Raw genomic sequence first — 13,861 nt, 5'->3', positions numbered from 1 at the left:
CTATAAGATGATATCTCTAAATAAGATCACATCCTCAGGCACTGGGGCTAAGGACATCAACATAGGAATTTCAAAGGACAAATTCAACCCATCACACAGGCCCTCCCCGAGGCCACCTCTGCGTCATCTTTGTCTACAGGCAAGTTGGCATCTAAAAAGTGTCTGCCCAAGACATGCGTCTGGCCCATGGTACAGCCAGTCCACAGCCAATGGTGAGGTCCGGGTGGCATTGTTTCCTCCCCGCCATGCCTCACGCAAGCAGCTGCCTTCTTATAACAGGGTGGACACAAATCTCGGAACTGGTGCAGACACTTACTGGCTGTGGGTGAAGTAGCCCTACGTCAGTGTGCTGCAAAGATGTGGCTTAGAATGTTATGGCTTGTGTGAAAGATGCACAGATTTCTATTCCTTCCGATCTGTGGTTTCAAGTTCTGCTTGTCTGAACCCAAGGGGCTTTGTAGGGTGCCTCTGGAACAGCCAAGGTGTTAGGGGTGCTGAAAACACAAGGTACCCAGGCTCAATCCCAGCTCCAATCACACAAATAATCTTATGGTGGTGTTTCTTTGGTCAGATTTTTAAACTGATCTTTTGTACTTTTTTTTTTAGAAAGGGGTCCTTTGGTAGAAAGAAAATCTGAAACTCTAAACACCTAAATACTGTCCATTTTATCCATGTATTGTTGGTCCTATCCCCAAAGTACATCATGATTCTAGCCATTTGTCACGATCGCTTTAATCTCAGCTCCCATCATTTTTCACCTGGATTACTATACCAGCCTCCCCGATGGCCTCCCCACTGCCACCTGGCCCTCTCCTCAGGGCTCAGCAAGATTTTTCTGAAAAGGACCTGGTAGTAAGCATCTTGGGCTTCGTGGACCCTGTGGTCTTTGTTGCACCTACTCAACAATTACTCCGGTCTGCCACTGCAGCCCCAAAGCAGCCACAGACAAGAAGTGAACATAGGAGGAACTGTGGCTCCGATAAAACTCTATTCACCACAACAGGAGGGGGGCTTCATCTGGATTCTGGGCCATAGTTTCCCAACCCCTGCCTGACTTCATGGCAACACTGACCTTCGTATTTATGCTTCTTAAAAACATGTGTAAGCCAAGTGCAATGGCTCATGCCTGTAATCCCAACACTTCCAGCTGAGACTGGAGGATTGCTTGGGGCCAGGAGGTCCAGACCAGCCTGGGTAACACAGCAAGATCCCGTCTCTACAAGAAACCATTTCAAAAGCAGTCAGGCATGGGGGCCCACACATGTAGTCCCAGCTACTCAGGAGACTGAGGTGGGAGGATCGCTTGAGCCTAGGAAGTCAAGGCTGTAGTGAGCTGTGTTTGGGCCACTGCACTTCAGCCTGGGTAGTGGAGCAAGACTCTCTCTGTCTCTGTCTCTCTCTCTCTCTCTCTGTGTGTGTGTGTGTGTGTGTATGTGTGTATATAAAATACTGTGTGTGTAATGGTTGTCTACAAGATACACCTTTAATTAATCACAGTCAACCCTCAAATAACACGCATAGTGTAGGACCCTTATAACGCTACACTCCCAACTCTTCTCCCCACCCATCTTTTGTTTTCTTTCTTTCCATGGATTCTGTGACCATCTTCCTCTCCTCATTGACTCTGCATGAGCGGGATTCCTGTGGGGGAAGAGTAGCTGGTGAGAAATGAGGTATCAAGAAAGTAGCAAAGGGTCTTCTGGCTGTCTGGGGACAGTTCTTGTGTGGTCCCCAGCCTAGTCTCAAGGGTTCTGGGCCGGTCACCCTGCAGCCTTTGTGCTGTGTCTCTAGATCCAGGCTCTGAGGGAAGGGCCCTGGGAGACCCAACAGAGCAGGATGGCTGGTCTGACAAACGTCCCCCCATTCCTCTGACTGTGTGGCTCAAGGATAGGCCCAGACGGTGTGTCCAGGTGGTGCCAGGCCACCTCTCCACTCCCTTTGAGATGGGCCCAGAGGGTCTTATAGGGTGAGCATGAAGCTGGGCACCCAAAGCCTGGGGCCCAGTGTCCCTCCCTGTGTCCCAGAGGAGGGCCCCTGACCTGAGAAGACCCCCAGTGCCTGGCCTATGGGTGCCAATGTGGGGAGGGGTGGCTCTGTGGACTGAGGGGGGTCATTGAAAGAAGACTTTGAGCACCATGGCTCAGAGACCTGGGCAGGAGAGGCCTGGTCAGCAGAGACTTGGACATTAGGACTTGGTCACAAAAAAATATGATCAGAAAGGACATGGCCATCAGAGACTTGGTCAGGGGGCCTGGTCATTGAGGGATTATCAGTGAGGACCTGGTCATTGGGTGCTTGGTCAATGGGTCTTCTTGGTCAGTGGGGACCTGGTCAGTGGAGATCTGATTACTGGGGGCTTGGTCATCAAGAGCCTGGTCAGTCAGGATCTGGTCAGTGAAGGCCTTGTGGGGGGCATTGGTCAGCAGGGGCCTTGTTGGGGGGGCTTGGTCAGTGGGGGCCTAGTTAGTGGGGTCCTGGCCAGCTGGCCTCTGGGTGACCTCATGCAGGGGTTTGTCCTTGGAACTAGCTTGCTGCCATCTGTAGTGGAGATGAGTCACATCACCCCAGAGGGCTACTAGGAGGAGGTGAGCAGATGTGTGGAATCCGGCCCTGTCACACAGACCTAGCACTTTACACCCTAGCTGAGTCCCCTGCTAAAGAGAGGGCCTGCCCTCTGCCTTCCACCCTCAATTCTCTGCCCCCCACCCACAGGACTGCCCCACCTAGGGAGGGCTTAGGTTGGGGAGCACCTGTGGACACTCTGATGCTGGCCACAGGCCCAGGGCCGGGGATGACAGTGACAAGGACCTGAGTGTGTACATGAATGGGGCCATCTGGCCCAGCCATAGAAGCAACACACCATATGCACACGTGTTCACCCACATATGTGTGCACACTCACGTTCACACACTGCATGCACATATGTCGATGCTTTGGGGGTGGAGGATGCTGACTCTGGGCCCTGCTGACCCAGGCGGGGGCCCGTTGTGATGGGTGTCATGACCCCGCAATGTCACTGGTGCTGAGTCCCTGCCGCCTACCTGGCTGCCTTCTGTGCCTGGACCTCTTGGAGACAAGACACACAGCAGTGTCTGGTTCTGTGCAGAGGAGGCTTTCCTAAGTGAGAAGCACAGCTGGATCAGCAGACTCAGGTGAGTGTGACCTGCTGTGTTCCCTCCCTGTTGACCTGGGACAGTCGCTACCTGGTGGGCGGTGCTGGCCTCAGGGCGGGTGCTGAGGAGGGTCATCCCTGAGCACTCACCAGGTGCCCGTTCTGCACTGATGGTATAGATGTTTGTCTCGTTCGTTCTCACAGTAACTCTGGGGGGTAGGTGCTGTCCCCTAATGTACTCATTCCACAGGTGAGATCTAGGGTCAGAGAGGCAGTGACTGGCCCAGGGACCCAGATGTGACCCTGGGCCGTGCTCTTAGCCATGCTCTGTGCTGTGCTTGACTAAAGCCCTGACCTCTGTGGCCTCCCTGCCCTGGATTCCAAATCTGCCTGGGGTTCCAGCCCCTGAAAGGGCAGAGTCTGGCCCTGGAAGGGCCACTGGGACAGAGCTCCTATGGGTGGGGTGGAGAGGGTGGTCCTCTGTCCAAGTCGGTGCCCTAAGCTGGGACCCCGCAGGAGGAGGTCTCACCAACTCAGACCTCATGTGCAGTCACTGAAGGCCATTGTGGGAACCACTGGACACATGGGATCCCTTGTCTGGGAGTGGGGTGAAGAGCCCTCTGCCCTTGGGCAGTTGAGTAGGGGACTTTGAGCACTGCTGCTCTGGGACCTGGGCAGTGGCGACCTAGCCAGCAGAGTCCTGGCCAAGGAGGTGTGGTCAGTGGGGGATTTGGTCGTCATGGGTCGGGTTAGTGGGGGCCTGGTCAGCAGAGACTTGGACACTGGGGCTTAGTGAAAGTGTGATCAATGGGGAAATAGTCAAGGGGCCTGCTCAGCAGGGCCTGGCTAGCAGAGGCCTGGCCAGCTGGCCACTGGATGACCTCAGACAGAGGCTTTGTCCTTGGAGCCTCTTTGCCTCTATTCATAGTGGGGATGAGTCATGGCATCCCTGAGCACTCACCAAGTGCAGGTTCTGTACTGACCTTGTAGATGGCCTTTTCCTTCATCCTCACAGCAACTCCGTGGGTGGATGCTGTCCCCAAATGTAGCCATTCCACAGGTGAGATGTCTAGAGTCAGAGAGGTAATGACTGGCCCAGAGACGCAGATGTGACCCTGGGCTGTGCTCTCAGCCCTGCCCTGTGCCATGCTGGACTCAAGCCCTGACCTCTGCAGCCTCCCTCCCTTAGATCCCAGCCTCCCTCCCTTCGATTTCCCTGGGGTTCTGGACCTTCATGGGTTGGAGGGGGTGATTCTCAGTCTAAGTCTGTGCCCGAAGCTGGGTCCCCACAGGAGGAGGTCTCACCAACTCAGACTTCAGGTGCGGTCACTGATGGTCCCCATGAGCCCCCCTGGACACATGGGGTCCTTCATCTGGGAGTGGGGTGGGGAGCCCTCTGCCCTTGGGCGGTTGTGGAAAATGAAGGAGCTCTAGAGGGCTGCCTGGAGGGTGACGATTGTCTCTCCTGGTCAAAGGGGCTTAGGGACTGGAACCTTCTCTGTCTGATGCTCTAGAGACCTTGTCCTCCCTTTGTCCCAGGTATTCCCAAGGAGGATGGTCCCCCTGGGTGTTCTCCAGGCCCCAGGCCCCAGAGTTCTCTTGTTTTTTTCTTGGTGATCCAGGAAAACAAAGCCCGCTCCCGTACTGACAGCTGGGAATTGCGGAGTCCGCCGTCCTCCACCTCAGACGGGGTTTCCACGAGCAACGAGGCTGCTTTGAACTCAATAGGTCATTTTTTCCCCAAACTAAACACCCTCCTGCTTGGCTGGCGTTGTTCCTGAAGCGGCTTCACTGGCCAGAGTGCATGAGAATTGGAGTAGAACGGAGCAGTCACCAGATGTCTTGCTTCCTACAGAAAACTGAGCATCTTCGTGGTCCCAGAAGGATCTCAGAAGGCTGATCCTAAAGAGACGTCTGGTTCCTGACCCCAACTGCCTCCAGGTGCCCGGAACAGCCCATCGTGGGCCCTTTACCCTCAGCAGGTGGATGCTGTTTGTCCTGCCAGGGCAGGTGTGTGCTTGTCTCAGAGCATTTGGGAACAATGAGCCTCTCTGTCCAGGTCTCCCTGTGTTCAAGTCCTCAGGAAGGAGCCCACTCCTGGTCCAGGGCAGGGACTCTAGAGACTAGGGCAGGGGTGGGACCACTGGGTTTAGCCTCTTGTCTCAGGGAGCAACGGTGGAATGGGGCTTACCTGTCTGGCCAGCATTTGGGGGTCTGGTGGGAGCCGTTCGGGTGTTCTCTGGAGCTCTCGGATGCAGCACAGCCTTTGGATGACTTTGTCTTGCAGGATGGAGATGGATGAGGACCCGGATATCCTGCCCACCCAGGGACAAGGCAACATCATCATTACTAAGTATGGGTAGGTACAGGTCAGGCTGCTCCCTTGAGGAAGGTGGGGCCTCACTTCCTCTACTGGTCAGAGCCTGGTCAGAGGGTCCTGGGCTCCCTAGGATCACAGGGTGGAGATAGGCTGTCCATGCCCTCAGGACCCCAAGCCCCTCACCTTGCCCTTGTCTCCCTGGCCCTTGCTGGGTCACAGGGACGCTGAGCTGGGGCAGCAGTGGACATGGAGCATGAGCATGTTGACATCTGGAAATTCGCCGGTCGCCTCTGGGTTATGTGGTGAGTCCTCTGTCCCCCCACCCACCAGTCTCACTTCAGGGACGGGTTTTGTTTTTAGAAAGGTCTCTCTGAGTTAGGGCAGGTTTCCCCGGCTCAGGCCAATGTCCTCTCCAGGATCAGAACTCCTCCCTGCCTCTCCTACAGGTCCAGCCCGTGGTCAGGGTTAGGGCAGAGCCTCAAGGCCCATCTAGGGAGCTCGGGAGAGTGAGTGGGAAAGAGAGGGGCTGGGTCAGCCCCAGGGCTCTCAGCACTGAGGTCTCCACATGAGTAGGAGAGAAGGCGGCAGCCTGTGGGTCTGGCCCTGTCCCCTTGGGGCTTGCCCTGGTGAGATCTGAGGGTGGTGGCCACAGGGCAAGGGGACACCTGGCCAGGCCTATGGGCAGTTGTGTAGCAGGTCTCCAAGGGCTCAGGGGGCCCAGCTGAGGCATCCTATAGGGAGGGGCATGGGGACAGCAAGGGCTGTGACCCTGGGAGGCTGGGGGAGAAGAAGGGTAAGGCCTGGCCTGGGCATTTCATAGTGAGGCCAGGGGGACAACACAGCGTGCAGCTGAAGGCCCCGGGAGTAGTGCTGGGAAAGGACCTGGGCCTGGTAAGGGGAGCCCAGCCTGGAGCCAGCCCCTCCGGACTCACAGGATGGAGAGAGGGAGGAGCCTGGGGCAGGGGGGTGGGGTGAGCCCATGAGACCTGCCACTTCTGGAACGTACCTGAACCAAGCTGGCCTAGAGTGGAGCTGATAGTCTGGGGAGGAAAACAGGTGGGGTGGTCAGGGAACAGCGGCTCACCTGGGACCCCTCAGTGAGGGGACTTGGTCAGTCCCCAAGGCTCTGCGTGGCCCTCCAGAGACTCTGCTTCCCGCTGGCTCAGTCAGCACTGTGCAGGGTGGATGGGGGGCTGAGTCGGGGCAGACAGGACAATAGGGGGAGGACAGGCAGGCATCCCATGCCCTGGTTTTTGCAGTGGCTGGGAGGAGGCTGAGGGCTGAAAGTCAATGACCCTGAGAGCTCACTGAGGCTGTAGGTGGGGTGGTGGGGCCAGCTCCACTGCCTGCAGGGCCCTTGGTCACCCTTGTCACCCCAGGCTTCTCCCCAGCAGTGCTGAGCAGCCCAGTTAGAGACCTGGGGGTCTCATGCCTAGGCTCTGACAGGAAGAGAGTCCGGGAAGGGCCAGGGTGGCTGGAGATAGGGTCACAGTCTCTGCGTCAGGCAGGATGGGTGACGATGGGGAACAGGCAGGGTCAGCGGCCAGGCTGCAGGCAGAGGCAGGTGCACACTGGGAGGTCAGACCCTGCAAGGCCTGTGGGGAGTGTCGGGTGGGATGGGCTCCAGGTGCATCCTCAGGGCGCTGGGCAGCTCTCAGGCCAGGCTCCCTGGACTCTGGTGGGTGATGTGGTCACTCCCGAGGCACTGCAGTCAGTCAGGGCTCAGCCGCCCACCCTAGGCGGCACCCATCCCGTCTCAGAACTGGACTTTCTCAGCTCCCGCAGAGGGTGTTGCGTCCAGCCCAGGAGGAGCAGCCCCATTGTGTGGGCCGAGGTACCCCACGGGCCCCAAGTGGCCCCTGCCAGGCCAGCCTTGAGTTCCCTCTTCTCCAGGGTCCTCGTGCCTTGTGGGCGTCAGCTCTATAGGGAGGCCCTTGCCTTCCTTCCCTGTGCCTTGTCCCGGGATGAGACTTAGGGTGGATGGGGAGGGCTGGGGCCCTTTCATGGACAAGGATGGCTCCTGGCCCGGGCAGGTCCTCAGCTCTGCCTGGGTTGCCTTACAGTGAGACAGAGCTGCCCATGTCAATGCCCTGAAGGTGAAGGTAAGAGCCAGTGCCTGCTGCGTGGGAGGCTGGTCCAGGGACCAGGAATCAGGAGTGGTCGGTGAGGCAGAGGGGGTGGCCCGTGGGCCCAGGCAGTGGTGAGTGGGCCATGGCTATCCCTGGGACGGGCAGCCTTTCCTGATGGACTCTGTTCCCATGAGCGTTTGACCAAAACCCAAACCAAGAACCACAATCTTGGCTCAGAGATCATTGCCTGTTTGCACCAAGTCCCCAGCTAAAGGCCAGGGCCCGACCAAAACTCAGGGTGTTTGTGGCCTGAGGATGGCATGTCCTGCGATCACCAGTCCAGACCACCAGCTCCAGTTAGTTCAGAGAGTCTCAGCTCCCAGGGTCTGCTGTGTCCTGGCTCCTTCAGGGCCCTGAAGCCCAGGATGCAGCATCCATGGGCCGCTGCTGGAGGCCTGGCAGCTCCACTAACTCCATCCTGGTTCATTTGACAGCAAAGATGTCAGGAAATAAAATGCACTGCCAAGTGGCTGAAAATACTCGGAGACTGGACAAATATAAGAACAGCAGGAAGGTAACATAACAGCTGGGACTGGTGGCTCAGACCTGTAATCCCAGCACTTCGGGAGGCCGAGGTGGGCGGATCACCTGAGGTCAGGAGTTTGAGACCATCCTGGCCAACATGGTGAAACCCTGTCTCTACTAAAAATGCAAAAATTAGCTGGGCATGGTTGCGGGCGCCTGTAATCCCAGCTACTCAGGAGGCTGAAGCACGAGAATTGCTTGAACCCAGAAAGTGGAGGTTATAGTGAGCCAAGATCACGCCACTGTACTCCAGCCTGGGCGACAAGAGTAAGACTTCATCTCAAAAGAAAAAGAAGGTAACATGGGGAGGGAGTGGCCTCTGTGACTGCTCTCTGCAGTCAGGAGACAGGCGCCCATGGCCATGACATGGCACCATCTGCCTCTCAGCGGGTGGTTGGCACCCAGTCCTCACCACAGGACGGCAGGACTGTTTGCCGGCTTTCCTCCCCCAGTCACCACACGTCCTGTCTCACTGGAGTGTTCTTCTGTCTGTAGCTGTCTTAAAGCATGTACAAAGGCATTCCCCTGGCTGTGTGAGGCTGGGCCTGATCACTCCTGCTAGACATTGACAAAGTCAAGTCCCAGAACCCGGGAAATACAAGGTAAGGCCCTCCCACACTCAGCCAGGGCAGGACAAATAGGCCAGGCTGTGTCAGGAGCCCAGGACTCCAGCTGGAGGGAACGTCAAGCCCAGGTTGGGGGTGGGGGCTGTGCTCAGATGCACATGCTGGGCACAGATGGTGACACAGGCACCACAGGTGCGCTGGGCTCTGCTGACCCCCCTGGCTTCAGAAACAAGGCAAAAAAGGAGCTTTCTGCAGAAGGAAACCTTCCTCCCTTCCTTCCAAAAGTACTAACTGTAAGATGACTGCTGTTTGGGGCCAGAAATCTTTTGTCTGTTCTGAGGCTGCTTTCTCCTCTCGGCCCTGCCCTACAGGTCATGAAGGAGAAAGGCAAGAGGTCCTCCAGGATCACCCACCACATCAAGGTAGATGTCAGCCGCACCCTGCAGAACCACACAATGTTTAGAGAAGGATTCAGAGTCAAGTAAGGCCTATGGGGGCTGCAGGGGTCCCAGGAAATATGGGGTCATCCAGAGGGATGAGGGCTTCCCCAGGGCAGAGGCCACGGTCACCCAGGAGGAGTGACAGAGCTGCCAAGGGCTCTCCAGGCCCAGGCAACAGCCAGCATTATGGACTGAGCACTTCCCGGGCTCTAAGCCCTGGGCCGGGCTGGGACATGTGGGGCCAGAACCCAGGTGGCTTCCAAGGAGATGGAAGGCAGCAAAAAAAGTTATGCAAAATGGCGAAAAGTGCTCTCCACAACCCACAACTACCCAGGAAGGTGGTGGGGTGATGGGACTCGGGAGCCTTCCCGGGCAACACTGACAGCCCAGAATACTAGAAAGGATGCGGGGCTCCGGAAACTCTCACCCATGGCTGGTGGGAACACGACAGGGTACAGCCACTTTGGAGGTCAGATGGGCCGTGGCTCACAAAGTTCGGTGGCCTCATACCACACATCCCCAAAGTGTCACAGATATTGACCACACTGATTTAAAAACTGGCATCCAAATAAAAGCTGCATGCTGCGTTCACCGCTTGATTGATTGTCACTCACACCCGGAGGCTACCGAGATGATCTTCAACATGGATACTTAAGAGGAAGGAGGTTCCACTCCAGACAAAGATGACTCAGTGAGGAAAAGGAATGATTCCCTGATGTCCACAGGAACATGGATGGAACTTCGATGCATACTGCTGAGGGAATGAAGCCAGACCCAACAGGCTACCACCGCAGGATTCCAATTCATCGGCCATTCTGGGAAAGAGCAAAGCATAGAGACAGAGAACAGGTCAGGATGGCCAGTGGCTGACGGAGCCGGGAGACATTATCTGTAAAGGGGACACACTGGGGACTTGGAGGATGAAGGAGCTGCTCTGGGAGGGGCTGCAGTGGTGGACGGGAGGCTCTGCACATTGGTTCAGAACCATGGAACTGCACATCCCAAAGACTGGACTTCCGTGTCTGCAACCTGAGAAAAGGGGGAAGAAAAAAATCAACCAGAGTGAAAATGATTACGGATCCAACTGTACACCTACGATATTTGCATTGTAAGGAATGGGGATTTTACTGAAAAAACTCCTAAAAACCAGGTGTCCTGAAGAGCTCACTGCTTATTTGGGAGAATATCTGAACCCAGAATTGTGTTTGTTGTCCGGGTTTGTAGACAAAATGAAACTGACAGCATCTGCACAAAACAAAAGAAAACCCTCTTTTCCCTCTTTTCTAGGCAGCAGGAATTACGTGACATCCTCGTGGCCTATTCTGCATATAACCCTGTGAGTATTTCCGGGCAGTGATATTCCTGGGCCCTGTGCCCATATTCACAGGCATGGGTGTCTCTCGGGGGTGTCGGCACTTCTGGAAAATTCAGTGTTCGTGACCCACCAGCACGTAGTAGGCAGAACTCAAGCTCACTTGCTGGCGTGGACACCCAAGCAAGGGTTGGCTGAGGGGGTCAAACTGAGATGAAAAATGGTTGAGGTCCAGACTCTTGGTGTCATCTTGACCTGATCCCCATGTCTCAGATGAAGAAATGACCTTCCCCTCTTGGTGTTGCCCCGAAGCCCAGGAGCTTGGCAGGGTCGCATGCAGATGGTCGTCACAGGAGACAGGTTTGACAAGTTGCTGAGGTGCCTGATGGATCAGGCTTTTGTCATGAAATGAGTTTGCATCCTGAGGAAGCCTTTTCTTCACCAGAAACCAGACAGAGATCCAATTTCCCCTTTGCCTGAATGCCATAGGAGTGCAACAGACAGGGAGGGTGTCACCCAGGTGGCTGCTCCTGCGCCACTCCCACTTTCCAGACCATTCCAGGCAGGGAGAGCTGCTGAGCTGACTCCATGGGCTGCCCACACGGGGTCGGGACCCAGCCGCCCTCCTGTGCCTGGCAGGCAGCCCCTGAGCTGTTGCAGGACCTTTTGTGTGGTGGGTAGCGCTCCACACCTGCCCTTATGGTGGGTGCAGTTCACAGGTGCTGCTCCAGGCCTGGCATAGTGGCCTCCTCAGCCTGGCCCGAGGGAGGGAGCATGAACAATCCCTGCCTGTGCCCTTTAGGGCCCTGTGAGCTTAGACGCTCGCTGCAGGAGTCCCCCCAGGATCCTTGTCAGCTAAGTCATACGTGACCTGCTCAGTCCTCATACCCACCCCAAATCCCCGGGGGTTTGAGGCAGGTGTCCCTGAGGACCTCTGGCATCTCTGGTGATGTGAGTCCTCCCAGGGGGCCTCAGCCCTCCCAGGAGACACCCTTCCACGGTGACTCTGGCTCTTGCAGGAGGTGGGCTGCCACAGGGACCTGAGCCACGTCGCCACCATCCTCCTCCTGTATCTGCTGGAGGAAGATGCTTTCTGGGTGCTGGCCCAGCTGCTGGTCGGTGAGGGGCACTCCCTGCAGGGTAGGTGGTCAGCTGCCCCCGGGGCCTTACACAGCCATGCCAGGGGACGGCCACCCTGGCTGGCGATCCTGACTTCCCGGCAAGGTGCCTTACTTGCATCCCAGCTTGTTTGGAGCCTCCAGGATGTCCCTTCTGAGGGTCCCACAGCAGCCTGGGTCTGGACAGGGACCCTCTTACCTCAAGTCAGATGCCTTTCACCCCCAACAGCAGAGGTCATTGATACCTCCCCCTGGCTGGCCTTTGTTCCCTGAAGCCAGTCCCAACTTTGTGCAGGCACTGCTCACCTCCCTGAGTGTCCTCTTGTCTCCCAGCTGGCTGCGCTCCCAGCCACTCTCCCTGCCCACGAATGGGCCGATGAAGCCCAGAGAGCAATGTCCCCCATGCATCCCATGTCCCACAGCCTGACATCACATCCAGGAGATGACCACATAGCCCCCAGCACCTACCCCGTTCTCCCCACTGGCACCTGCCTGCCTCTGCCCTGCCCCAAAGCATCAAAGGCAGGCCTGTTCTCCTGGCACCTCAGCCCAGCATGCCACTGGGCAGCATCTCCAGCCAGGGACCTCCTCTCTAGGGCTAAGGCCGCATGATGGGGTCACCAGATAGGAGGCAGGGAGGCCTCAGGGCCCAGGGTCCTCTGCCACTACCCAGCTCTTGGGAGTGGGCTTTGATGGGGTGATGGGTCGGGGGCTTCTCAGTATTCTACAGCCCAAATACTGCCTGGCTCCGGAGGCTCCTATCACACCAGGGGCAGGTGTTGCACAAGTCCTTCCCAAAGATCATGAGACACCTGGTGAGTGGACGACACCCCCAGCTCTTCCCCAAAGGCCCTGGGTCCCACAAGCCAGGGGCAGCTTGAGTCCCTCGTGGAGCTGACAAGAGGCCAAGTCCCAGCCACGGCCTGACCTGGGATGGGGATTCTTTATGGGTTCGGAGTTGGGTTTCCTTTTCCTGCCCTGGGGGAAGCAGAGGCACTGGGACCAGGGCCAAGCTCTGGCTGAGCAGGGCTGAGGGCAGTGTGTCCATCGGGCTTCTGGGTATGGGGCAGGGGTTGGGGGACCCCTGGCCACTGCCCTGGGTTCTACTCCTCGGAGAAGAGTCTGCAGAGGGGACTGGAAGTGGGAGGACTTCAGGGCAGCCCATGGGGCCCTGAGCACCTCTGCTCCTCCCTTCAGGGCAAGGAAGGGCTGTGCACTGAGGGTTCCACGTTGATGAGGCTCCTCTGGTGTTTCATTGGTAGGGTAAGGAGGCGCAGGGAGACGCCAGCCCAAGGATGCAGTGCCCGGCTCCCTCAGCCCAGGGGTCCAGCTCCCCCAGGAGGACCTGGTTCACCCCCAGGTCGCAGGAGGCACAGGCAGGTTCCTGCAGGGCTCACAAGCCAGGCCCTGCCCAAGAGGGGCATCCCACGGCAGAGGCCAGGTCTCAGGCCCAGCCTCGTGGGAAGACTAGGGCAGGACCCAACTTGGGAGGGCCCCGGGAAGCCCCAAATCCTCAGGAAGTCCCTCCTTCCGGAAGCCGCAGCGCTGCTGAGATGAGTCCCCCATGAGGAGCTACAGGACCTTGTCTGACTCAGTCTTATGGGAGAGTCTCATCCCATGGAGAGGGGTCCCCAGGACTCCAGGGTGGGCCCTGCTCAGGCCACCAGCCCCAGCCTGGAAAGGCAAGGTCCTTCCATACCTGCTGTCCCCACAGAAATCCTTTGGGCTCACCCTGCAACTGTGGGATGTGTTTATCTTGGAGGGCGAGCGGGTACTGATGGCTATGGTGCATGCATCATTCAAAATACACAGGGGTAAGTCCTGTGTGCCCAAGGGTGCCCAGAGGAGGGAACATGCAGGACAGATCCCAACTGGCTTGAGGGAAGCGTCCTCACACTGTCCCCATGACTCTCTCCTCTGTCCTGATAGGGGGGTCTGGCCTGGTGGGCTGGGCAAGGCATGATGACACTGAGTCCACCCCTGACATGACCCAGATGAAAGTCAGGAGTGTGGTGAGCGCTTCCCTGCCCGGCCTTCCCCAGCTGTGGCCTCCTGGGCACAGCTGGACCCCAGGGTGGCCAAGAAGGACCAGGCACCACCTAGTGGGAGGTGGGCCTGGTGGAAATGGGGTGCAGGCACAGATCCCCCCCAGGGAACCTTCCTGACCTGATGCCCGCCCTGTCCCTAGGGTACCTCATAAAGCTTTCCTGGAGCACCATCTGGGAGTTTCAGGAGCGACTCTCTCAGAGCTGGGCCCTGGAGGACAACATGGTCCTCAGGAACCTTCAAACGTCCATGAAGGAACTCACAAGCAAACACTGGGACCTGCCACCCCCAGG

The 13,861-nt window shown here is 57.4% G+C and overlaps 1 long non-coding RNA gene across 3 annotated transcripts; it reads left to right on the top strand.

Annotated features, from left to right (window-relative positions):
- The first annotated feature begins 2,501 nt into the window (after positions 1 to 2,501).
- On the top strand, positions 2,502 to 8,214 carry LOC111529227. 3 transcript variants are annotated; one of them, XR_002727354.2, is made up of 5 exons: positions 2,502 to 4,172; positions 4,735 to 4,840; positions 4,968 to 5,122; positions 5,400 to 5,471; positions 5,652 to 8,214. It is a non-coding gene; the product is annotated as an uncharacterized LOC111529227 (long non-coding RNA). The 3 variants fall into 3 exon arrangements; XR_002727355.2 differs by having other exon boundaries at positions 2,502 to 4,840; positions 5,652 to 5,734; positions 7,496 to 8,214; XR_002727353.2 differs by having other exon boundaries at positions 2,502 to 4,840.
- The last annotated feature ends 5,647 nt before the right edge of the window (positions 8,215 to 13,861 follow it).

The sequence above is a fragment of the Piliocolobus tephrosceles genome, chromosome 16 (assembly GCF_002776525.5).
Source record: "Piliocolobus tephrosceles isolate RC106 chromosome 16, ASM277652v3, whole genome shotgun sequence".
Classification (NCBI taxonomy): domain Eukaryota; kingdom Metazoa; phylum Chordata; class Mammalia; order Primates; family Cercopithecidae; genus Piliocolobus; species Piliocolobus tephrosceles.
Note: the sequence above shows the minus strand (reverse complement) of the source record. Positions and strands in the feature narration are given on the sequence as shown.